Source organism: Accipiter gentilis, chromosome 4 (genome assembly GCF_929443795.1).
Source record: "Accipiter gentilis chromosome 4, bAccGen1.1, whole genome shotgun sequence".
Taxonomy (NCBI): domain Eukaryota; kingdom Metazoa; phylum Chordata; class Aves; order Accipitriformes; family Accipitridae; genus Astur; species Astur gentilis.
The window spans coordinates 7,657,239-7,681,862 of NC_064883.1; the positions used below are offsets into that span (position 1 = coordinate 7,657,239).

Genomic DNA, 24,624 nt, shown 5'->3' on the forward strand with positions numbered 1-24,624 from the left:
AATTTTTTTTCTTAGTTTAAAATAGGAGACCAAGTCTTCCTGCTTTTCCTGTTGTTTTAGAACTTTGAAAGTCATTGAACTCCCCCCCCCATCAAAAAACCTGGAAAAATCAGTTATGGTATTTAGCACCCATCTGAGAGACTGTTACAGTCTGAGATGCTGGATAAGTCATTGAGCAAACTAATTCCAGGTTTTCACCTGTCTTTTCTTTTATACCTTTAGCAGAGAGGCTTATGATAACCACAGTGACTTGGGACAGGCACACTTCTAACCTAGTTTCCTTTCTCCAGCGTGTCTGAAGAAAGGTGCTTAGGGAGAAGTTTGAGAAGTCTGTGACATTATTTCCCACATATGCTCTTCTTTCTTCTAGAGATCTGAAAGCTTATGGGCAAGGAGAATCAGCAGTGGTGTCTTTTTATCTAGCAACTTTCAGCTGTATTGGGTTTTTATTGTTTGGTTGGTTGGTTGTTTTCCTCTCTTGTTTTCTCTCTCCTCCAAAAAAATGATCACTTTTTGAACCTGTGTAAAGTTTTAATGTCCTGTAGCAAAGAGTTCCATGGCTTGACTTTTAACTCTATGAAGAAATAGATCCTTTTGTTTGTTTTGGAAATGTCACTTATTAACTTCATTTAGTTTTCCCTTTCTCCAGTTGTATGAGATTACAGCAGCAAACACATAAAGACTGATGTCTTTTTGTTGTTGTTTTTATTTAAATTAATTTTCATAAATAATTTTATGCCCTAAATGGATTGCCATGATTTTTTCAGTTTTATTTTTAAATATATTTTAGAACGAATAATATTTACCTTAAATATTTCAAAATCTATACGTCTTTAGCCTAAAGCATTTGGCTTTTTGACTTCGGGATGAGAAAAGATAGGGTCAGTTATCTGAGTTTCCTTAAACAGGAGAAGAAATGAAAGAAAATTTTTCACAGTATTTTATCTTTTCATGACAAAGTTTTCCACAAAATACTCTATCAATGAAGTTCACAGTGTAGGTGAAACTTATTCACTGTTACAAAGCTGCGGTTATTTTACCTTTTAAAAGATTCTTCATGTTATAAAAGTCCATTGTGACTTCCGCTGAGCATCATCCAGGATGAAGAGGCAGACAAAATATTCTGTAAGCAACTGGGAGAAGACTCACAATTGCTAGGCCTTTTTCTCAAGGGGGACTTCAACTTACCAGATATCTGCTGGAAATACAATACAGCGGGGTCTAGCAGGTTCCTGGAGCGTGTGGAAGATAACTTCCTGACGCAGGTGGTGAGTGAGCCAACTAGGGAGGGTGCGCCACTGGACCTGTTGTTTGTGAACAGAGAAGGACTTGTGGATGATGTGGTGATTGCAGACCATCTCAGGCACAGCGATCACAAAATGATAAGAGTTTTTGATTCTTGGAGAAGTAAGGAGGGAGGTCAGCAGAACTGCTACCTCGGACTTCCAGAGGGCAGACTTTGGCCTGTTTAGGAGCCTGGCTGACAGCGTCCCTTGGGAGGCAGTCCTGAAGGGCAGAGGAGTCCAGAAAGGCTGGACATTCTTCAGGAAGGAAATATCGAAGGCGCAGGAGCAGGCCGTCCCTGTGTGCTGAAAGACGAGCTGACAGGGAAGGAGACTGGCCTGGCTGAATGAAGAGCTTTGGATGGAACTCAGGAAAAAGAGAAGAGTTTATAGCCTTTAGAAGAAGGGGCAGACAACTCAGGAGGACTACAAGGATGTCGTGAGGCTATGCAGGGAAAAAATTAGAAGGGCCAAAGCCCAACTAGAACTTAATTTGGCTACTGCAATAAAAGACAATAAAATATGTTTCCACAAATACCTTCACAACAAAAGGAGTGGCTATGGAGAATCTCCATCCTTTATTGGATGTGGGAGGAAACATAGTGACAAAGGCTGAGGAAAAGGCCGAGGCACTTAATGCCTTCTTTGCCTCAGTCTTTAATTGTAAGACCAATTGTTCTCACAGTACCCAGCCCCCTGAGCTGGAAGACGGGGACGGGGAGCAGGATGAAGCTCCCATAATCCCAGGGGAAATGGTTAGCAACCTGCTACACCACTAAGACACACACAAATCCATGGGGCCAGATGGGATCCACCCAAGGGTACTGAGGGAGCTGGTGGAGGTGCTCACCAAGCCACTTTCCATCATTTATCAGCAGTCCTGGCTGACCAGGGAGGTCCCAGTTGACTGGAGGTTAGCAAATGCGACACCCATCTACAAGAAGAGCATCTGGGGAACTACAGGCCTGTCAGTCTGACCTCTGTGCCAGGGAATGTTACGGAGCAGATCATCTTGAGTGCCATCATGTGGTATGTACAAGACAACCACGTGATCGGGCCCAGTCAGCATAGGTTTATGAAAGGCAGGTCCTGCTTGACTAACCTGATCTTCTATAACAAGGTGAACTGCTTAGTGGATGAGGGGAAAGACTGTAGATGATGTCTGCTTGGACTTCAGTAAAGCCTTTGACACCATTTCCAACAGCATTCTCCTGGAGAAAGTGGCTGCTCATGGCTTGGACAGGTGTACTCTTGGTTAGGTAAAAAACTGTCTGGATGGCTGGGCCCAAAGAGTTGTGGTGAATGGAGTTAAATCCAGTTGGTGACCAGTCACAGGTGGTGTTCCCCAGGGCTCAGTATTGGATTCAGTTCTGGTTAATATCTTTATCAATGATCTGGATGAAGGGATCAAGTGCGCCCTCAGTAAGTTTGCAGATGACACCAAGTTGGGCAGGAGTGTTGATCCGCTTGAGGGTAGAAAGGTTCTACAGAGGGATCTGGCCAGGCTGGATCAATGGGCTGCAGCCAATTGTAAGAGGTTCAACAAGGGCAAGTGCCAGGTCCTGCACTTGGGTTACAACAACCCTGTGCACCACTACAGGCTTGGGGAGGAGTGGCTGGAAAGCTGCCCTGTGGAAAAGGACCTGGGGGTGTTGGTCGACAGCCAGCTGAATACCAGTAGGCAGTGTGCCCAGGTGGCCAAGAAGGCCAATAGCATCCTGGCTTGTATCAGAAATAGCGTGGCCAGCAGGACTAGGGAAGCGATTGTCCCCCTGTACTCGGCACTGGTGAGGGCGCACCTTGAATACTGTGTTCAGTTTTGGGCCCATCACTACAAGAAAGACATTGAGGTGCCGGAGCATCTCCAAAGAAGAGCAACAAAGCTGGTGAAGGGTCTAGAGAACAAGTCTTATGAGGAGCGTCTGAAGGAACTGGGGTTGTTTAGCCTGGAGAAAAGGATGCTGAGGGGAGACCTTATTGCTGTCAACAGCTACTTGAAAGGAGGTTGTAGTGAGTTGGATGTCAGTCTCCCAAGTAACAAGGATAGGACTAGAGGAAACGACCTCAAGTTGTGCCAGGGGAGGTTTAGGTTGGGTATTAAGAGAAATTTTTTCACTGAAACTGTTGTCAAGCATTCAAATAGGCTGCCCAGGGAAGTGGTGGAGTCACCATCCCTGGGGGTATTTAGAAGATGTGTAGACGTGGCACTTAGGGACATGGTTTAGTGATGGACTTGGCAGTGTGAGGTTTATAGTTGGACTTGATGATCTTAAAGATCTTTTCCAACTTAAATAATTCTATGATTCTGTCTCAGTAGGATTGCTTTTTAATCTTACATGCATTTCCAGAAAAAAAGGTGACATAGAAGAGCTTTCCTCCAACAAAGAATTAGTGATGTGTCTTTGCGTACTGCAGAATGGAATAATGTGGTGAAGGTAATTTGGGTGCTAAAGGCGAACTATAAAGTAAAGAACATTATCCCTGTTTTCCTTAAAAAAGAAGAGCGTGAATTCCAGATTGCTGGTGAAGACATACGTTGATTTGTTGAGCTAGACTGCATACAGTGATTAAAATATTGATTTAAAGACAGTTTATCACTTCTATAAATATTTAAGTAGTGCACTTTCTTTTCCAATTAAGTTAATTTTAGGAGCTATTCCCAAATATTGAATTCTTTTTTCTCTGCTGTTGAAAATAGGGATAAATTATAGAGTTAGTAAGCCTTACATCACTTACAGGCTAATTATTGGAAACTATTTGAAGAGTTCTGGTAGGAGTATATCTGGAAAAAAATCCCAAGGACAGCTAACCTTGATTGAAGCATGGGAGGTCACACATGTAATTTACTGGAGTTCTTTATTATATTTCTGCCTTAAGAGGTAGAAGAAATACACTGTATACAGTGCAGTCAACTGTTCAAAACAATTTTGGCTAACAATCTATGGAACACAGAAGAAGATAGAACTGAATAGAAAAAAGAAAGTAAGATAAACCCTCTTGTCTTCTACATTAGACCAGATTTTAGATCTGTCTTGTTTTTGTCATGTAAAGTAGGTATCCATTAAGCACAGCAAAGATATTTGCCAACGAAAAGTGATTCATATGTGAAGATGATTGTCGACTTTTTAGGGTTGGCTGCTTTTGGAACAACAGTGTGAAGTGCATGGTATAAAAAGAGGGGTAAACTTCCACTAGTAATAGTAGGAAAGGTGGTAGGAGCATGGCAACTGTGGGCAGGCCGATAAAATACTGAGGTGGACCGGCATCTTGCCTCCCTGCTGATGTCGGACACTATCTTCCAGACAGTGTTGTTGGGCAATGTTCCAGCAGTGCAGCAAGTGCTGTGTTCTATCAGTCTCTTCCAAGGAAAGAAGTGTTAGCAAAATAGAGTCTTGTTTTGTATTAAATAAGTGTCAAAAACCCATTTTGATGTGTAGGTTAGCAAGAGGAAGAAAAGCCCTTCGGACTTGGAGTTGATGATGGGTGGTCATTGTTACCTGCTGGGAATGGTTTTTGTGGTCTTGGACCAATGTCCAAGAAAGTTCTGTTCTTCATGTGAAAGAGTTTTGTCTTTCTAATCATAGGGAATTTTCTTCCCCATGGAACTTTGGGTAGTTGTTTAAACTGAAATCAAGCAAGTGCACAGAAAAGAGAGCTCAAACCCAGAATTTTATGCCTTGATCTTGAAATATGCTGCAGCTGAGCGATGATGAAGATATGAATAATTTAATAACTTTTAGTCATTGCTAGAATGGAGTAGAGTTTTCCAGCTAACAGAAGAGGTGATAAGTGTTTTTTCTGCAGATGCTGCCAAATACTAGGTTAACATCAACAGAGAATGTAAGAGTGTTGCTAAGCTACGGAGTAGATTGGCCAATTGTTGATTAAAAAGAAAATTCTGTGGAATTAGTTTTCAGTTGTTTTCTTTTGACCATCCCCTATCCAGTCTCTTCACTGGGTTCAACATCAGCCAGCTGTTTATCCATGAGGTGGTTTTCTCCAAGTGCTTTAAGGTGGTGACATGACCACAGGAGGCAGTTGGAATGGTGTATTGGTACACTGTTAATCCTGTGCTTGTGTCATTTATCAAGTCTCAGAACAGCTGCATGTAGATCTTGAGAAGGAGCAGAAAAAGAAATGATACTTCAGAAATTTCACAGGCAAGGGACTACTGGGAATCGTGTGAAATTTTCTACCAGAATAACTCAAATCATTTTAATTCAGTAACCAGGACTTGTGTCACATCTTTTAAAGTAGGTGAAAGTTCATCATTGGTCAAGAGCTGTTGATATATACAGAAGAGTGGAAATTAATATTTTTTCTCTTCATTGACAAAGAGATCATTCAGAGATGCTGCTAAGTGCTTCCAGTCCCTTGCTTGGTCTGAAGCTAAATAAGCTTGTAGTTGGCCTTTGTGAAGTCATTTCATGACTTGCTTAGGGACAAGTAATGTGATACCAAGGAGTAAACTACCGTTGGTTACGATTGCTCACTCTTAGTTTACTGAGTATTTGAATGAGGAAGGAAAGATTAATCATTTCCTGAACTATTTCTGTCTAAAGCTATGCAAGTTGATAACTCTGCCACAAGAGTCACAGATCATGGATTAAATTGGGAAATCTTTACATTGCAGTCCAGACCTTCTTAAAAAAAAACATGCTGAAGATTAAAAGTGTGGATGATTACTACTTGTGGAAACGAGCTAAATAGTTCTTTATTGTTGCAAAAGCCTTATATATGTGCCTCATCTTGATAATGCTTTTATGTACTCAACACTGAGAAATATAATTATTGGAGAAACCTGTTAAGGCCTGTGCTTCACTCTGTATCACTGCAGTTAGATGGTTATCAGGACCCATGCTATCCAAACATTTCTGTCATGAATAATCAGTTAGCATCATAGATGTTTCTTTGAGGAAGAATTTGATACTTTCCTGGACACTGTTGGAAAGACTCCCTAGGCTTGTGGTGTGACCCCAGCCCAGGCTTTGAGACATGTTTCAATTACAATACTTTGCTTTCTGTTAATTAACATTTTAATTTTGGGGTGTTATTTTAGTTTTTAATCTTTCAGAAAACTTGTGTTAACTAATAGGGAAGGTGGCTGTTTTGATGGGCTGCTGTGTTCATGTGTGGAACTGAAATACAGTGATCATTTCATGGCTTCATCAATACTGGAGTTTGTGGATGCCCTTAGCCCTTTCTGGTGTAACCAGCAGCCATGGACACTTGTTGACCACTGCCTTAAAAAAGGCAATGTTCTGTCAAAGGCACTGATTGGGTTACAGTGATCTTAGTTTTGACATCTTGCTTCTCTGTTTAAATTTCCACCAGACTTTCCTGTTTGTTTCTTCTAAATGCCTCCATCCTGCTGCAATAGATGGGCTATTCTCAGAAATAACAGTCAGACTTAAGGACAAAGTCGCATTGTTGCTCCAGATTGTTAATTTTTCTCTCTGAAGATTTTGAAGATTAGATTTCAGATATGGAGATTATTGGATAGTATTTGAACACTAATTAAAGGTACTAAATATAACATTGTGAATATTACTGGGTTTTTTGGAAGTTGAAGTTTACTTCATTACAGAACAGTATAGGCTGCTAGCTGGATAGTGGCTACAGTTATCTCTTTCTTCACTTTGCTCTTATCTGGATATTAACATTGTAGTTATTTTCAGACCTAGCAGCTTACTATTTCATAATAGAAATCAGGCTGATTAATGTAACCAGCAACTGGAAAAACATAAATATGCTCTTTAACCGAGTCTTTTCTTGATGAAAATGTGTGTAATGAGATGTAATTTTTTCAAAGTCTGCATTGCTACTTATCCATTGTGCATTTATTTGGGGGAAAAGAAATGCAAGATGTGGGCATTTGATTTCTAACTTCTGCATTCAGGCTTGCTTATTTGTGTAATGCATCATTTATTTAAATGGTAAAATAGTAAATTTAAGGCATGTGGCATATTTTGTTTTTCTGTCTTGAATGTGTTTGTTAACTGTCTATGTATCAGCACTGCTGTTTGCTGAATTGTGCTTTGAAAGGATGCTTTCTTCTAGTAAACTTGAGTTGAAATTTGCGTTTTGCTTCTATCTAGGAAAACACTGTTACACTGAATATTTGGCTGAAGAATTAGGCTTTGACTTTCAGCCATTAGATTTCATAGGTAATTCTGTTCTTATTTTGTCTAAAGATGGATCACTTCAGGGTGCAATTCTTCAGCATGACATGTTGGGAAAATGCTTTGGTTCATAACAAGAAGTCTGGGAATTGGGAAGGCAAAGATCAGGATAATTCAAAATCAATCTTGAATTTTATTTCATGCAAATAGCTTCTGTACTATTCTCAGCCTGCTGATACTTAGAGTATTGCAGCTACTTGCACACATGTGATTTTCAATGCTACATGCATGCAATGGGAGAGGTGATACAAAATCATTGTGTCTGGATAATCTTCATTATTCATATGACCATAATAATACAGTTGAGAGGTTTCATCCTAGCTACAAAAGCACAAGCTTGTGATTGCTTAAAGAGTTCTGTTTTAAAGATGTGTGAACTACTTGTTTGGTTTCTGGGCTAATAGCTGTATTTTGAAGAGAGAGTTTCACATTGCCCAACTTTTGAGTCTGACATTGGTGACTCTGCTAATTGTAATAGAGCTGTGGAACTGTTTCATTCCAGATGGAACTTTAATCTGGCTTCTGATTGAGCTGAGTGTCCTTGTAGAGTCTCTTAGCATCTGCTTTGGAAATGTATATAACATTATTCAAAATTTGTACCAAATTAAACCACCCTAAGGCTATAATTCAATTTTTCTTTATTGAGGAATGTATTGTCAACAACTTTATGCCACAGAGTAAAATCTGCACTAGATCTATTATTTTTTTGGCTATTAGCGGGTCATTTAGATTACTGTGATTGAATTTCCAGGTTCTTCAAGTTTACCTTATCAATTGTAAGTTTACATTAAGGAATTAACAACTATGGTCGTTTGTTTCTTGTCTGAAAGTAAATGAGTTTAAATTGATGCTTTCTAGCATTAATGATTGGATTATATTTTTATTTATAAAGTAATAATGTTTTCATAATTCTAGATAATTTCTGTGGATGAAGTCTGAGATACCTGTTTTTGTATTTGGATTAGAAAATGAAAAAGAACACATGAAATATATTGAAATACACCATATCCCATTCATTTAACTTCTGTACCTTATTTTAGTTTCTCTTGTCTCTGCAACAGCTAATGATTGTGACTTTTCTTATTTTTCAGTTCTCCAAAGTCAGCTGTATTTAATTATAGTTTTTATTTTAAAATCTTCCTCAGTATAACTGCTGTTTTGAATGTGAGTTCTGTTATTAAAGATAGTCAGATTAGGGTAGCAGATAGATGCAGTTTTTCTGTTAAGACATGATCTGTGAAATGCTCTCTGACTTGAGTAGATGTGCTTGAAAAGGCAAAGGTGGTGTTACCAGCAAGATCAAAGTCTGAAGCTTTGAGCATATTAATTGTCTCCTAAAGCATTTCTCAGCCTTAAAAAGTCTTGCCCTTTAGTACTGCCCACCCAAAACATTGAATTGGAATCACTGAGAACTTTAGCTGAATGTTGAAAACTTAGAAAACATGTCTGTTTTCTTTTACTTGTGGCTTTTCTTTTTTTTCTGTGGTTCATCTTTATCCATGCTCCTGCTAAATCTATCAGAGAAGCTTCACCAAAAACCACTAATGTGGACTGACAGATTCCTTGCCTTCAACATCAGAAGTTTGCTGCTTCTGCTGCTGAAAAACGTGATGAAGTCAGAAGCATATCTTTATCAGGTTATGCGAAGCTATTCCAGTTTCATTGCAGCTTCTAGTAGAGTTGATGGGCAATATGTGTTTGCTGAAGGGTAATTTTACTGAAATGTGCAAAGACCTGTCTCTTTCCAGAAAGCATCTATGGAAAAGTTTTAAGAGAGGAAGGAAGATCCTGCCCCCATACAGCCACTGTGTTGTTTTGGAAAGGTACTATGGGCAAATCTTTCTTCTTTATGTGGACTGATTCAGGATGCAAAACTGTGCTCCGAATCAGACAGAACAGTGAGTTAAACCTGGGTGTCTTGGTTAAAACTTTTAGTAACCAAGTTACGAAGTGTTATGCAGCAATGTATGTTGATAGTAATGTTCAGTAGATAATCTTATTGTTTCAATTTTGGACATAAACAAATTTCAAAACCACGGAGTTGTTATGAGCTGAAATTGTGATCATCCAGCTATCAATACTTACTGTCTAGCAGGATTATTGTATTTTGTTTATTCTTTTTTCTCCTCTTTTGTTGCTGAGTGGAAGAGCAGTAAACACTTATCCAAGTTGAGTCCAGTAAACAGGTACAGCACTGTGTTAAGTACATTTGTAACCTACTTTTCCTACTGCAACTGTGCTATACTACAGAAAGGGAAGTAGAACTTCTAAAGTAGAAATGCTATTCTCACCGCTTCCAGCACGAAGTGACTTGCCTAACTTTTTGAAGAATGGGTGTCAATACCTACCATTGAGAGTGGAATCTGGGCCCTAATTCACTGACATCATCCCCCCCCCAACTTCATCCAGCATTAGATATCCCCGTCGTCCTTTATTAAATTCTTGTGCAAGTCCTTATGCATTCATTTAGATTAGTGTTAAAGAAAAAGCAGGTAGTTATTTATCTTGCATTCCAGATGCTTGATAGTTGATCTAAAAACAATTAAATTGATACAAGAACAGAATTGCAACCATAGAATATGGGTTAGCCATTCAACCCCTGTAAAAGGAAATCTCCACTTTCCTTATATATCTTGGGACATATTAGCTGCCTTACTCAATCTTTCTTCATGCTCCATCTTATTATGCTTGAAATAGTTTAGAACAGGTTTATGTTTCCAAGCTCTTTTTGTCAGTGAATGGGAGAAGAGGGAGGGGTTGCACACACGTTGGTTCACAGCAGAAACTTATCTTCTGAAGGAAGGCAGTGACAGGGCCAAAATGGGTATCTATTCAGGCAAATCTTCTGTTAGATCACCTTAAATCAGCATTAAAATGTGTCATGGATTTATCAGAGTGTATCAAAATTGCAACATTTTTGTGGTTTCCTTCCTTACACTTCAAGCAGCCTCATTTATGTGTTGAAAGAGACAATAGTTATGAAGTGAGAGTACACGTGAGCTAGAGACCCAGTTGCCAATCAGTCTCTCTGATATCTTAATGCTATCAGCTTCTACCAAAGTCTGAAAATACATGACCAAATCACTCATTAATTTCTTGAAAGCTATTTAAAAGTAAATACCATCATACAGACTGTCTTTACCAGCACAGTTTTGGAAAGACCCCCAAACTAACAAGGCATCAAGCAAACAGGTATCTAGGAACACAGTGATACTAATATTCCGCCTTTTTTCCCACCATCTTCCTTTCAAAATTTTATGTTTCAGTACCTCTGAGGAATTTGCTTTTCCAAGTAACTTTTCATATCAAAAACAAGTAAAAAAATTAAATCCCTCTTTCCTGAATTCTTCCATGTGACTCTTACAAAAAAAACATCATTGCATTGTGACTCCACTGTTCACTTGGTGACTTTCAAACTTCTGCTACTTTTTTACATGCAGAAAATTGTTATAATCTGGTATTATGTTACTTTGCAGGTATATATCTAGTTTTCAAAGGACTAAATATAAATTAGGCCTTTCCTTTAGTCACAAATAAAATGACAATGTTCTAACATTTTTGAAGCACCCAATGACAATTTTCAGTCTCCATAGAATGAGAATTTTATGATGTTTCTTTTGATTTGTTCTCATCTGAAATTGAAAAATAAAGCATGGAGCAAAATGAACCATAAGAAACATGAGTTGTGGGAACATGACCTACTTTCAGAAGGTTACTGTTTCCCTTGTTTCTCTGATAGGAGATAATTTTTCTTGTGCCTTGCACATACCATCAAATACTTAGTATGATCCCCAGGAGATCAGTGGTTTTACCATTCAGCTGGTCAACTGCAGAGCTGAAGCTATTTCAACACGTGTGTGATACCCGCATGGGGTATACCAGTAGGAATCACAGATCGATGTATAGTATTTGTAGACTTGTTTGACAATGTAAGTTACTATTTTACATAGTTAAAATGATTTGTAGAAGTGTGAAAAAGTAACAGTCTGTTTCTTGTGAGTTTTTAGTCATTGATTATTAGCAAGTTTAATTTATCCTCACTAAAAGAAATTGAATTACATAAATACATATCTCTGATAAATGAAGACATTATGCTTCAGTGAAATTGTTAAAATCAAGAAGAAAAGGGGATTAAATAAAGTGAAAATATTTATCTCATAGCTACTTGAATTTCAGTTTGACCTATGTTTGTTAAAGACAGATATGTTTGTCATTCTGATGAAGACACATTTCTTCATACCTTGCTGTTGACAGAATCTCACCTACTTTTCCCATTTATTATGATAATAGTCTAGCAGATGTCATATGTCACAGCCTAGTGAAGTTGTCTCTGCCTATTACTACTTTATAGATAATGTGCATTCTTGGTTTTCTTTCCTTAATTTGGGAATTTTTATATGTTCTTTGACATCGCAATTTTATGAGGAAAAGAATAGAGGCAAACGATTCAAAATATTTGAAAGCGATTTTAGAAACAGTAGGCTATTTTCTTCCCATTGTAACTGCCATTATGTTAAAGTATGCCTTCATGTGGATGCGTAACCTAAGTCTCATAAAAATGGTCATACATCTTAAAACTCTACTAAATGCTGACTCAATGTCTTATCTAGTTGTGTTGTGCTGCACAACTTTTTTGAAAATTGCTCATTTCAGTGGATAGATACATAGAGACGTGCTAGTAAGAGAGGGTGAAAACACAAATTATCGTATGTTATGGATACCTGTGGTGATAAGAGTAACAGAAGTCATAACTCCTTGCCTGAAATATAAAACTGGCAAATATTCTTTTTCAAGATAGTTACAATCTAAAAGACAGGATAGTCTCTTATGTATATGTACAAATATGCGCAGAGTCAAAACAAGTTTTGGCAGAGATACAGCAAACTGTCTTTTGATTCACAGCCTTTGAGCTTTAGTGGGACTGGTCTTCAGCACTCATCATTCAAGGTGTGGTATTGTACATCCCTGTGTGTTAAAACTGTATTGAATACACGCCACACTTGTGATGACAGAAGCATCACGTTGCAGAAGAAGTAGAGCTACTTGGAACCACAGCCAGATTTCATTCATTTTTTGGCAGTTGAGGAACTAGCACTTGTCAATTGTATTAGAAAATTTTATTTCCATACAAAGCTTTTTGCTTAAAAGGTTCTTGGGAAGAGAGCGTTTTCTACAAATGTGAGCAGTGTTTATTTTGCATTATGTACTAGCAAGGAAGGTAATTTTGACTTTTCTTTCTTCTGTTTTGTTTTTATGTTTGGGGTTTTTTTTGTGTACTAAAATAAAAGTGCCCCCTAGATTAATAGATTTCTGTGCTTACATATTAGAATCTACAGAAAAATTCCATATAAGACATTATTTTTCTTTCAAAATCAATATTAAGAAGTTTAAAGGCTTTTCTTTGTCCAGAGCAAGAGAAGAACATGCAACTCTCAGCAATTTAATGGAGTATGCTTTCCGGTATTTTACTGTGGAATTGTTGATACATAAGGTTAACTGTTTCATGAAAACGCCTTTGTTCTTCTACAGTAATATTTTAGGTGAAAGACTGAGTTCTCCGTACATTCCTGGATGGATCATTGCAGTCCTTAAAACTGCATTATATGGTGTAATATAAATGAATATGACAGAAGTCAACATAGGAAACTATTATGCTTGAAGTAGAGGAAATCAGTATGAAGCCTGACATTGTTGTTTTACATTTGCAATATCTGTGCAACCAGAATTGACCAAGGTTCAGAATATGTGAAGTTAGACAGACAGTCCTGAAAAAATCATATTTGAATAAAACCTGTGTCACTGTCTGAAATCAGTATTGAGCTCCTGAAGTTTCTTTCAAAATGAATTTTAATTTCTCTTTTTAAACAAGGTACTTACGTTTAATCTGTATGTCTTTCAACGACTTGACTTTTTCAAGTCACTGTATTTTACTTTCAAAATGAAAGCAAGGAAATAAATGAAATTGTAAAGATTGAGTATCTTTAAAAGTCAGACAAAACTGAAACTTTGTATGTTCAATAGGTGCCCCTCTTTTGTTGAAATGATCACCCTTCAAATGTCCATCTTCATATAAAGAAAAATTAGAGGAGAGAAATTTGTGTAAAATAGCTGATTTCTTAGGTTTTTTTCCTCCCCCCTCTTCAAGAGAAATGTTGTAGATAGCAAAAAGCAGTCCTGTTACAGTCCTGCTGATGCTGAGCAAAAGCCAGACTTGATGCACAGAAAGGAACCTTTTATTCAGTCTTAAGTTGAGAACATTTTTCTAAGTGAGCAAAGCTTATGATACTTAGAAAATATTTCTACCTTTCTGTAGAAAAGACAACTCTAGTATTTAAACTGATTATAATAATGAGGCATGAAACAAGAATATCTTTAGGCTGGTGGAGCAAATATGGAGCACTTGATGTGCTGCCTGTACTGACAATTTCAGCATTTAGACATTATTAGAGGATTTAAGCACTTTCTTCAATCTTCACCTTTTCAAAATGGAAGCAGTAGCTCCTTTAATTAAAGGTGAAGTAACCCTCAGTTTTATCTCCGTACAGTCCATAATGCCAAGTAGACATATATACTTAAATTTCTTATAAAACCTCATCTGAACTAAGAGAAGGAATTAGCATTTAGAAATAATTCTACTATAAAGTTTTGTTTTAGGCTTGCAGTCTCTCTTCTGTCTTCTAGAGCTCTTTATTTTCTTGTGATGACAATATGATGACATAATTTTGAATTCTGCCGAAATTCCAAATATGGTCAAATTTATGACTGTATTATGATTCTTGCTCAATTCTTTATCTGGATGTGTTTTAAATAAATACCAGTAATGCTTATGGTTGGTGATAATTTCCAATATGCTCAGCACTTAATTTGCTAATATTTGAATTAGCAGAATATACTTTTTTTTAAGTAGAATCATTAAATTCATATAAAATGAGCAATTTTTTTCAATTGTTTAATTCTACCTTTTTTCCCAAAATGGCTTAATCATATTTCATACTTCAGTTTGTTTGCAGGTTACCACTTTGGGTAAGTGTTTGTAGTTTACTGGTTTTTTTTCTCAGTAGCAACATCACTTCAGCTCTACATCCAAGGAAGAAACAGATACACAGATTTTTATTTTTTTTTAATCTTTGCATTCTGTCTGCATTTCACTCATTCATTTTCATTTGATTGGGCCAGATAAACTGAAGTGAGAACTATGACTTTGTATGCAAACCAGTATTAACCTGAGGCTAATTTGATTATTAATTAATATCTTTAAAAAAATCTGAATTTTAACTGTTAAATAAAATACGCAATTCACAAAATACTATCTTTATCACTCATTCAAAAAATATAATTAATGTAGTATCAAAACCAGCAGATTTACATTTAATTTCCTTTAAAATAATGCCCAATCTCTGGACACTTTTTACTGAGAATAGGTATAATCTCACGTGTTGTGTAATCTTACTAATTTTAGCTGAAGTCATTCCTTTGCCTTATCAAAGTCAGCTCAACTACAGGGAGGTGTGCTTAGCTGGAGTAGTTGCTGCCTCCTGAGCAGAACTCTAGCATTACCAGTTCCTGACAGCTGCAAGCCAGCCTCTGGGCATCTTGCTAAATTTTCAAATGTAATTATACAGTAGACTTCCTTTAACAAATTCTGTGTTCCCAGCTATAATTATAACAGCTCTTCTTGCCTCTAGCTTGTTCCTTATCTTACAGCCCACCTCCATATCTCCCACTGCTGGCTAGTGTTATCCAGTAGAGCTGATGGATCTAGAAAAGCAGAGCTTATTCTCTCTATCTTCACAAGGATGGTTTCATCAGTACAGAAGATCCATTTCTTTTGATCCACTATACTGAAATGACATCCCATAAAGCTGAAGATTGTTCTCCAATTCACAGAAGAGCTGTTGATTAGCATGCCACTTTAATTTTGCAAACAATTTTCAATTGTTATTACAGGACGTAAGGTGAGGAATTATTAAGAGCTATTCATGAAGTGGCTGAAGGAGCTAGCACAGGGAAAGGAGACCGCCTAAAAACACTTTGGTTTTGTGTTGTGCAATTCAGGATATCATTTCTTTAACTGTATTATTTGTGCATTAGGTTTTTTGTATACAAAGCTGTTCATGCTCCTTTTAAGGGCACACATGTAGCATGAAAATAAAAATGATCAGTGATGGATTTTTTTATTACATGAAATGCTAGGTAATTTTAGCCAAAGAATGATAAAACAGGAAAAGTTACCCACAGATGTGCTCAATCTAGTATTGGCGCATGTTAAGGAAATTTAAAAGCAGCTATGCAGAGTAATAATCTCCTCTCCACCTGCCTGATAGCCAGGGAAGTTCATGTGATGGTTTTGAATATGGGAGTCTGAAAATAGGATGTTAATGGGAGAGCTTATGCTCTTGAAGACGCACAGAGGCAGCCTTCCTTTTTCTTGTCTCTACTGTAGTTGGCTGTGGCAGGTGGACTGGTATTGGAGAAATGTATTGCCTGGAAGATCACAGCTTACTATCTTTTTCAATCTTTCCTGCAGCAGGATCAAGCACATTGATCAAACCTTTTCTTGAGAAGCTTCAGTGAGTGAAATACCCCAGCACTCCTAGAAGTTGCACTCCTAGAAGTCACGCTCCTGCTGACTTTTCGTAGTTTGCCTACGTCTTTATAAGAATATAGGCATTTTATGATGTCCAAAACTGTATAAAGCACAGTAAGAGATTGAAAAAAGTAATTATCAGTTCTTCACATGCATGTGCATACATGCGTGCACACACCCACTCACACGTATATCACGTGTGCCAACCTATTTCAGTGAGATGTGTTTTTGAAAGAAACCACAAAATTTACTCTTTTGATTTGTATTCTTCTCTGTCCATTGATTGCCTGCATAATGTTTTAATTGCTGGTCCAGTTTGTGTTCATGTCTATGATGTGTCTTTTCTAAATGTAGCACTTCGGATTTGTCTGTTTTCATTTCTCACCATATCTCCCATTTTTCAAAAGCATTCAGAAATCAGATCCTGTCCTCTGAGGTGCTGCTAATTTCTCTCAGTGTTGTATTAGCTGCTGATTTTATAACCACACTGCCTTGGAGTCACTAGGATTGTTATGAAAACACCACATAGAAACAGATCAAAACAGATGTCTCTGAGATCCATTTGAAATATATACCCAGTTTGATATTGCTGTTGAAAATTTCTTTTCAAGAACAACTGCTCTCTGATTTCAATCATTTTTGTGTCCTGCTTGTGGTGATTATATCTGGACAGTGTTTTGTTACATTGGCAACAACAGTGCAGAATATGTTTAAAATCTCTCTAATCTCAAGCTTGTATCACATCTACTTTTACCTTTCATCCATGAAGCCAGTTAACACCTTTCCAGTGAATTAATTCAGATGAGTTTGAAGGAGATCTATTTTTTTTCTTTATCTTCTTCTTAAAATTTGGTTGTGCGCTAATTGGTTCTAAAATCTTTTCAGGTTTCACTGGTAGACTGGAACTTGTGGGTGGGACTTATCGCACCTGGGGGGACAGGAGAGGGCTTGTTCTAAGTTTGGTTTGGGGTTTTTTTGTTTGTGTTTTTTTTCTTTTCTACTTCTTTTGATTTTCTTTATTTTCTTTATTCTGATCTCTTAGAAATAATGAGATAATACTCTGTTGCATCTCTCTTCCTCCATAATTTTCAGCATGATTTGTTTCAGGTTTGTTTGGTTTTTTTTCATTCCTTTTGTTATGTTATTTCCTCTCCTTGTTTGTAGCAGTGGTATGTGTGTCTTATATCATTGTATGTCTCATTGATCACTGATACAGGACATGAATGAAAACTTTCTTCTAGTGAGACAAGCTGACAGCATGTGCAGAAGAAATGTTCTTTGGTTTTGCCTGTTTTGTAACTTCAGAAAGGCACAGTTGGGCTCATAAGCAGTAAGATTTCAAAGGTTAACATCAGAAAATTAGGTGTTCCTTCATCATATCTTATGTACTAGGTGGAATGGGAGTAAATAGGTCAGGGAAATGAGATGCAAAATTTTGCTTATGTGAAGTGTAAAGATAGAGGTGATTACATACCAAAATCATCATTTGGCCTTTTGAACCGCAGGCCATTGAAATGGATTGGGGAAAAGATTGAATTAGGACAAGGGGGACTCTATCCTGAATTGTTACATCAAAGTATATAATGGAAATCCTTTTATCCTGAATGACTGGCTTTGATATTTGGTATGATGGCCCATGGGTGGCTTTTTCTCAGCAATTTCTTAATAAATTGTACATAACCACTTAAAATCCATCATTGATCTGTTGTTCAGCTGTTCTTGTATATTGCAAGATGGAGAATTTTACCCTAAAATAAAACTATAAAATTAGGAGCGGCGAAAGCAGGGTGGATTTTTTTTCAGGTCTGTCATTTGAGCCAAACCCCCTTGCCCACCAATAGAGAATGAGGACAGAAGGCAGAATGTTTATACCAATTGATATTGTCTCTTTAATATTCAGTGTTTTATCTTTTACCTTTCAGTTTCCTTTATAGGTCACTTAATTTTTGTTATTTTTCTTTAGTATGAGCTAAGAACAGAATATTGCTGAATATGCTAAAATAGATGTGTATTGTTTTTTAAGGCTGGCATTTAAGCAGACAAAGAATCATGCTTAATGCTGCTGTGATAATAAATAGTACTATAATTGATTGTTGATAGAAACCCTTAAAATACATTTTTATGGTTGAAATGTACTTTGGGTAAACAGTGTTCAGTTTGCCTATTAAAATAATTCACTATATACCATGGTTTCTTTGAGTATTAAGGAAGTAGGACTTTTCCAACAACAGTAATTGGTTGACACTGCTTGACCTTAATGCAAAGCTACAGTATTTAATGAACAAACGGAGGGGATAAAGTTTTGATAAATAAGGCAATTTTCATGAAACCTTTAGAAATATGCTTGAAGTCTTTTACTGTTAGATTGACGGTTTCTCCTTTTGTAAAAAGAATAAGTGAATAATTTAAGGCTATATTTCATGTTTTCAGATCTTCATTCTGTCATATAAATAATAGACTGTGAAATGCAGCAGCTCCTGCATTCACAGATTTAATAGACCTACACAAGTGAGTATCTTACTCAGCTTCTGGCATCTTAAAATGCTCTTTTGTGCATATGTATACCTGAGAAGCAATGCAGAAGTGGAACATTCCTAGACTCTATTCAGTAACAAAATTCCGTCCTTTAAGCATGCCACATATTCTGTTTTTAAATGAATTGTTCATACTGAAATACTTTCAGTACAGCTTGATGTCAGTTTCAGTATTTTTAGTTTTCAATTCTGGTACATTATTATGATGGACAGATATCAAAAAAGTAATACGTGGCAATTCAAAATTAAAGTGTAATCTAAAATTTACTTACGTAAATTGAAAGCCATTAGGTTTAGATCCAACATAGGACTTTGAAACACCATTGAATCTTGATGAGAAGAGAATCAAATGTATTTACTAAAATAGTGAAATATCAAGGTAATTTATATGATTTGCTACATTCTTAGTTATATAATTTCTTTTTGAGGGAAACAGTATTGGGGGAAGAAGAACAGAGAATAGCAAAATTAAGCTAGTTTCTGTTTGTTTCCACTCCCTTTCCCTTCCCCTGCCCCGTTAACTGGCTTTAGTTTAATGTATGTTGAAAGGAGAGTGAAGTAAGACTTGCTGAGAACAAGTGGCAAAGTATTGGGTTGTTTTCATGTTCTCAATTTTCCAAGCAGGAGCATAGTTTTAGGACTAGTGGACCATGGGAAACATAAAGACTCCCTTGGATATGTACTACTGTGCCTATTTTGTTAGCTGCAAAATGTAGCTTTCCGAAACACTTCCATTTAGACGTTTAAGTTAAATTATCTGCATTTTCTTCCTGATACCTACCTTCAACATTGGAGTAACTTTGGTTGTTAGGAACCTTCTACTAGGGTATGATACGATACCGAACTCTTGCTTTCCTCCATCCTATGTAGGTATGCAGGCATCTACACAAGTAAGGAAACCTCTTTATTCATATTTTGAAGACTATTTTCTGTAAATAATGTTCAAGAAGTGTGGCAGATGGTCTGCCTTTGCCATGGTATTGATTTATGTAGTCCACATGTAAGTTCCAGAACGTCTAATACAGATCCTTCAGATGAAGTGAGCAGTCTACATGAGGATGTCATCACTTTTGCTAAAATACAGGTAGTTTCTTTCCTGTTCTGCTTACTGATACTCTCTAGTTCATGTAGTCAAGTTACTTTCTCTCTTACTTCTCAAGAAGAATAATCTTTACATCTTGTGTCATGTTATACAAATCTTAACATAATCGTATATTCTGTTCTGTAAATTATTTCAGTAATTTATTCATATCTTCATCTTTTTCATTTCCACTCATACGGTTTCTTCATATTCACAGTAAGTCTGTCTTTTGATTTCAGGTAGTCCAAATGCTTAAATGGGGAGACATGCTCTTCCCATTCTCCATGCTCTGTTCGACTCATTTGTAACTCAGAAAACTTCAGTGAAGGGATAGAGACTGTTCTACAGTGTAACTTGTTGCAAACTATTATTACAACTGTATGAATAATGTCAAAATCATTGTGCTGCACTCATATGAAATATGTCGTCATCACCTCTGTTTCAGAACTGTGTAGAGTAATATTTTCTATTTCTTTTGCTCCATAAGCATTATTTAAGCCACTGGCTGGGAATGTTTCTGTTGTTTCAGTAAGAATTTACAGGATTAATATGTTAAATACATTGATCTGTCTAAGCAAACCAGTCACTGATTGGATCCAGCTGTGACTGAATTGACTTGTTGTGATACTTGAGCAATACATTTGTTATTATTCTTTTTTACTTCTGTACAAGACCATGGTCTCACTGTAGTAAGTCCTCTGCAAATATACATATTCAGTATTCTTTATTTGCAGGCTTTGTTTAAGGGGAAAATGCAGGAAGGAGGGTATAAAAAGCAAAAGAAGGAAATAGGAAAGCACTACAGCAAGGAAAGGCAATAAAGATACTTAGCTAATGGCTATATACAAATGATGCTGATGGTTGCTTTTAAATCCTGAATTGGCTACCATCCTTTATTTAGTCAGTGCAGCTTTTTTTGCTTAATTTGTTAACACCTATAGAAGTTAGAGCAGTAGTTATGACAAATGGACTATGTAATTTGAAAATTGTATTTTGTCACATGTTTTAGTCACAAAACCTAGTTGAAATCAATTGTCCAAACGTTCACTTAACATATTAATAAGTAATACAGGAATACTCTAAGCCCTCTTGAATTAGATATATTACATCTTGTTACAAAATTTAATGCCAGGCTTAATAACTCAAAGTATGCTCTAGAAAAAAAATACATTTATATGCTCTTATATTGCAACTAGGATGCTAATCCAAATTAAAGAAAACCAAACCCACTATTTAGTTGGAACTGTATAATATACTCACATGTAGACAATTGTATTTAATTTAATTTCTTAAAAAGAAATCCCTAAATTTATTCCTTCAAAGTGAGTATGTTTTCCATAGTTTATTTCTGAATGCAGTTTAATTTGTTTTGACAACAGTGGTCAGATTACAGGAGCTATTTAGGTACTCACCTGCAAAACCAGTGTCTTCTAGGGCTTTTTTTAAAAAAATGTTTCTAGATGGTTGTGTTCTTAAGTTTTCTGATGGAAACACTGTAGAAACAGAGTAAAGTACCAGCTTTTCAAAAAGGCAAGATGCTTTTTCCAATTCAACACTACTAGCTTTGCATAGTTTTAATAGGAAAAATTATTTTAAAATAAGTGTATCCCATCATTATGTGAACAGAGTTTAACTCACAGTCGTTGAAAAATTCTGCATAAACATGTTTTGAAGAGAGATTTTTTTTGAAAGATTTTTTTTTTCTTGATTTGCAAGTGCATTTTTGAACAGTTAAAAGGGAGTTAAAAGATTGATGGCTGATCAGTTGCTGGAATTTGATTTGTTAAATTTTTCTTAGAACCATAGCCTTGAACATTTTTAATGTGTTTATAACCAGCAGTAGTGTGCTATTGAACCCCGTATAATTTTTTTTGTCTTATTAATAATGAATTAACCACTTTCTAGAAAATAATTCTAACAATATCAAGTTACTGAGATTTGTAAAATACATATTTTTAAGAAGCTCAGTCACAAGAGAGGAATTGAAAATAATGCTGAGAAATAGCCAAGACTTGCAAGTTGATATAAATTTCAGCTTTAATACTGAAGAAGTCTTTATAATGCTCAAGTAGTTAGAGTTGTCTCTGTCATTATTGTCACCTTAAAAATAAATTGAACCACTTGGACTTACCTTATATGTTGTTTCTATCTCTCCTGTTACATGATTATGTGAAATACTTATTTGACTTGAAAAAAAATACTGGTTTTGGTCACTTGACTTTTTGTTATATGGAAATTTCCAGAAGAAATCCAATGCCTTAGGTCACATGACTCCCTTTAGGTCAAAGTAAAAATTAAAAATGTTTTTAGCATTTTTTTTCATCAGGCATCTTTATTTTCCATCCAAAGGTCAATTCCAGAAGTCTGGTACCGGGACTGCTACTCCAGCTTCCGTGTTGCTGCTTGTGTCTAGGCCTTATCCCAATGCTACTTGACTGTTGAATGTGCAGAGAATATCATTCTAAGGACAACTGTCTCCTTTGTGTTTGAGCACCTGCCACTATGTGAGTTATTTTTTCTACGTTTTTTTTTTTTTAAAACAGAGTTTGCCTCATTTTCATTAACGTCATAGTTACACATTTAGCATATATAAAAATGATGTTTGTTATGTCTTTCCTGTAGTTGTCCAAAACTAATTTTAAATACCCGTTCTGTAAAAAAAAGAAATAAAAAAAATCTTATTTTACAAATATAGGTGCTTTTCCCCCACTTTACTATGTTAAATTTTGAAAGATAAGTGAAAATATTAACTGTAGTATTTGTTTTTAAAAGTGACAAATGATTGTATTGAAGTGTGCTTTCCACAGAACTGGTGAAACATAGACAGTGTCAGTGGGAGCTTTTCTTTGCTTTCTCCCATAATATGCCCTAAGTCCCGACCTGGAGGGGCAATTCATTGTCTAATTCAAACCTCTCCTTACATTAACAACATGGCAGTGTTTAGTAATGATACAGTGTTTGCTGTTAAAGACTTGCCAATTTTGCCTTAAATAGCTAGATTATATTACCTCAATTTGTCATATTCCCTCTGTTTAGCTTGGAATTACTTTGCAAATGTTAAGGTGATACTATTGAATTATATAAAGGAATTTAAAACTTGAAATCCTTGCAGTGTAGATTTAAAGTACTAGTGATTAAAGATCAGGAAACTTATTTTAATAGGAACAATTTTTTTATTTTACTGACTTCCATCAGTGACTTTAGTTATTTTTCCTTCATACTGCTCTGGATAATTTAAAACCCTCTCTGAAGTGATTTTTTTAAGACATGTATGTGCTTATGGTTTTGGATGTGTATAGTTTTTGTACCTTTTAAGTGTAGATAGTTTTTTCCAGTGTTGCAATAAAGTACAGAACACTATGCAGTACATTAAAGAAATAGAGCCTATGCATCAGAACAATTTTCATGCTTCACTCAATTCTTAATGTAAATTAGTAGGAACATTGGTTATCCATTTGAGAAATTGAGTTGGTATAAAAATAAAAATGCACTTATGGTGTGTGGTGCTTTGTGTATCATCTTGGGAGTGTTTTGCTGTTTATCTGTCACTTGCATTAGAAAAAGCAGTCACTGGCTGCAGGTGACATTAAAAATTAAAGGTTAACCTCAATTTCTTTACTGACCAGACGTGGGGCAGAAAGTTCTTCTGGATGTGTGCCTGAATTTTGGAACTGTCAAAAAGAGTTGAAGTGTAAAGACTTGTGCTTTTGGTGGCTTAGTCTTTTTGTGTGTGGATGTGTAGTTATACAGTTTCACTATTTTCAAGTGTTTAGACTGCTTATTATAGTTTATATCAAGATCATTTGTCATTGCATCCAACTTTGTGAAATTAAAAAAAATGACATGATAATGCTATAGTAAATAATTATAATGAACTCATTTTACTGATCTACATAATTTTAGGAATGTCTTTATTTTGTTACTTAGAAAAACTAATAAAAATAGCTTTTTCCCTATTACTAGAGAATTTGTGTCTTTCAAAAACTAGTTAAAATTGTTGTTGAAAATTGCTATAGCAGCTTCTGAATATTCTGGTTAGCTCAATGTACACTTAATATAAGACAAGATTTACATACTCATGAACAAGCCCGGGAGATCTTTCTTTAAGTATTTATTAAGGCTTTTTGACAAAGTTGGTTCGTACCCCATGGTGACTTCAGAGTGAGCCAAATTCGGTAGCGTAATGCTTCCCTCCTCTCTCACTCAAAGTGTTAGAGGCAGCATTCAGACCAGTGAAGAAGACTAGCTTCAGGCAAACAGGGGTTCCATGTAACCGGCCAGATACCTTTCATTTGCAAAGAAGGTATGCTTCTTCAGTGGTAGACCTGCTATGGGCAAGTCTTGATACTTGAGATGCAAACTCAAAGCTGTGGCTGCTGCTCTTTACCTTCCATTTCATCTCTGGATTTTACTTACCCATGCAATAACGTAGTATGCATTAAATCATTAGATCAATAGATCTGTTGCTTCTTGTTGGCTGCTGGGTGAAAATGAGAAGGGAAGAAAGAAAAATGAAATTGCCTGCCCTGTCTTCATGATTAAAATAGACTGCCAAAATACACGTGTTTTCTTTCCCTATCCCTCATTTGCTGAACAGTGAATCTCTTCTGTCCTTGGCCATTTTGCCTCTTGCAGCTCTTCTTAGAAAAACAAGAAAATAGGAATTTCATTAAGGAAAGCAATGAGTATTGCTTTAGAAAAGAACATTGCAATTGATGTTTTTTAGGAGCCCTAGTATTCAGACACATGTAGAATTATTTTAAAATTATGTGTCCATGTGCTTGCTTCATAGTAAGCTTGACACAGTTGTTTCAGGACTGGTATGCTTTAAATTTTTCAGACTTTGAATTAAATCATGTTAAGAATTCTTTGACTGGAAAGTGACAATGTGCATTTCATGTGTTTTACTTATTATTCCTAATTAGTTAAACCTATATTTAAGACCAATAATTTCTTT

At 36.2% G+C, this 24,624-nt stretch overlaps 1 protein-coding gene across 2 annotated transcripts in view; it reads left to right on the top strand.

Moving 5' to 3' along the window:
• TBC1D5 (TBC1 domain family member 5) overlaps positions 1-24,624 on the top strand; it is a 332,932-nt gene that overhangs the window by 45,264 nt on the left and 263,044 nt on the right. Inside the window, exon 3 of one of the 2 annotated variants that reach the window (XM_049798069.1) lies at positions 22,017-22,171. The exons of the other annotated variant lie outside the window; for it this stretch is intronic. The gene's annotated coding sequence lies outside the window, so the exon portion shown is untranslated. The remainder of the gene's footprint in view (positions 1-22,016; positions 22,172-24,624) is intronic. 2 annotated transcript variants of the gene reach the window in all.